General features: G+C 50.0%; 1 pseudogene; it reads right to left on the bottom strand.

Moving 5' to 3' along the window:
• The window catches only part of LOC129352923 (plexin-B1-like), a 46,830-nt pseudogene that overhangs the window by 33,376 nt on the left and 10,954 nt on the right, over nucleotides 1-2,500 (bottom strand).

Genomic DNA, 2,500 nt, shown 5'->3' on the forward strand with positions numbered 1-2,500 from the left:
ACACACACATACACACACACACACTGCACACACATACACACACACATCTACATACACACACACACACACACACACATACACACACATACACTGCACACACATACACACACATACACACACACACACTGCACACACATACACACACATCTACATACACACACACACACACACACACACACACACACTCAGCTCCCCTCCCCCAAACTCCATGATGAGTTCAGGACTCAACGTAGCGTCTCTGTCGGCCATCTTTGTTTCTGCAGGTGAAGAATCTTCAGCGCTGCAACTGAAACGCGTCATGACTCCAGTCACATGATTGGCTCCTGGAACAGCCAATCAGCTTCACTCATTGAGACCACGCCCAGTCTGGGCCGAGGTCGTCACGGTAACATAGCATTTAACTGCGCTAGCGTCCTCTGGCTACTATGTTTCCAACTGTCATGCGTAAAAGATAAAATGCGAATTAGCATGTTTTGCTACAGGTTTGGACAGAATGAACCAAGCGAGCAAAACTTCATCAGACGTAAGAAACAGGAAGTAGTGGTGGCTAGTTGGTGCCTCTGGTAAGGCACAGAGCCGCCAGCGGATGGCGCCGTTCTCTGCGTCAGAATTTATTCCATAAATGTTTGTCCACTTTAGCGCAGTTCAGTTTCTGCTGCGATACTTCGATATGCGTCCAAAACAACCTACTGATGCATCATGGGTAATAAGCACTTTCAGCCTGCCAGCGCCACCTACAGACTAGAGGAGGAGTCCAGCTGCAGCCGGGTCCGGATCCTTCCAGAACTGGCCCACTGCCCACCAACTGGACCAGAACCAGAACCGGACAAGAAGAAGAAAAGTCCTTTATTTTCTCAAAATGGAGAAATTTCTGTGCATAAACTTAGAATATATTCTTATATGTTATATTAAATCACATCATTATGTCATAACTAATTCTATCATAAATTATATTACATGGCGGTTTGACCTGATGTTATGGGATGTGTGGGTGTGTCTGAGTCTGTTCAGGTATTGGGGGAAACAAAGAGTCAAGGACGAGTGAAGAGGCTGTGGAGTGTGTGTGTGTGTGTGTGTGTGTTCCTGTGTGTGTGTGTGTGTGTTCCTGTGTGTGTGTGTGTGTGTGTTCCTGTGTGTGTTCATCTGTGTGTGTGTACCTCTGTGTGTGTGTACCTGTGTGTTCCTCTGTATGTGTGTGTGTGTGTTTGTGTGTGTTCCTCTGTTGTGTGTGTGTGTGTGTTCCTGCGTGTGTGTGTTCCTCTGTGTGTGTGTGTGTGTGTTCCTGTGTGTGTGTGTACCTGTGTGTTCCTGTGTGTGTGTACCTGTGTGTGTGTGTACCTGTGTGTTCCTCTGTGTGTGTGTGTGTTTGTGTGTGTTCCTGTGTGTGTTTGTGTGTGTTCCTGTGTGTGTGTGTGTTCCTGTGTGTGTGTGTACCTGTGTGTTCCTCTGTGTGTGTGTGTGTGTGTGTGTGTGTCGGCGCTCTTTGAGGTGCAGTGTTCATGTGGGGGAGGGCGCGGTGCGTGTTGGGGGTTAAAGGTGACGCTCAGTAATTGGGGAGGAAACGGGAACGTCCAATCAAACTGCTCCGTTGATCGCTCTGCTGCTGCTGAGGAACTATGGTGGCCCAGGAGGGACACCAAGCCCTCTGTTAATTGAACTTTATTAAAGTCATCAGTCTGGATCAGAACCGGCTGCAGCTGGCGACCCGGCAGCCAATTAGAACCAGGCTGCGGGTCACATGGTCTGACAGAGACAAGATCTGGAAACCAGCTGCTGGTTCTGGTTCTGGTCAGATTCCTTCGGGTCCATTTGGGGCCAAAAACCTGAAAACAAACTCTGGACCAGAACCAGGAAGTTAAGCTAAAAGGTTCTGGTCAGTCAGAACCCGGCAGCCAGGTGAACAACTCCATCCTGACCCGGTTCTTATCTGGTCAGTGTGGGTCGGTTCTGGTTGATCCAGTTGCAGCAGCTTTGTTAGAGACGACCTGATGTTCCGGTGAACAGAACCAGTCGGAATCCAGAACCAGCAGACCGGGCCAGAGGAACCAGACTGACACAGAACAGGAAGACTTTACTGTAATGACATCATGCGTTGCTGCGGTAACCACCCACCTGCTGAGACGAGGAGACCTGAGGAGGAGGAAGAGGAGGAGCCTTCGTCATCAGGGGCCGCTTCCTGCAGGAACACACAGACACGCATCACTTCCTGTTCCAGCCTGGTCCTGAGACAAACCCAGAGTCTACAAACAGAACCAGAACCAAACTGCAGCCCGGACCCAGTTGGAGTCTATTGTGGTTCCGACCCGCCGATTTGTTGGGTCGCATCAAAACTTCAGAACCTCTGATTGGATTGGACAACTGTGCAGGCCCTGAAAGGGTCCGGTTCAGCCCGGTCCGGTTTGATTCAGTCTGGTCTCCATCTGCCTTCAAGGTCGCCTGTGAGGTCACGTCATGAATCACTTCCTGTCGGCTCGTTAGTGCCGACTCATCAATCACCATG

The sequence above is a fragment of the Poeciliopsis prolifica genome, unplaced genomic scaffold, assembly GCF_027474105.1.
Source record: "Poeciliopsis prolifica strain line A6 unplaced genomic scaffold, Auburn_PproV2 SCAFFOLD082, whole genome shotgun sequence".
NCBI lineage: Eukaryota > Metazoa > Chordata > Actinopteri > Cyprinodontiformes > Poeciliidae > Poeciliopsis > Poeciliopsis prolifica.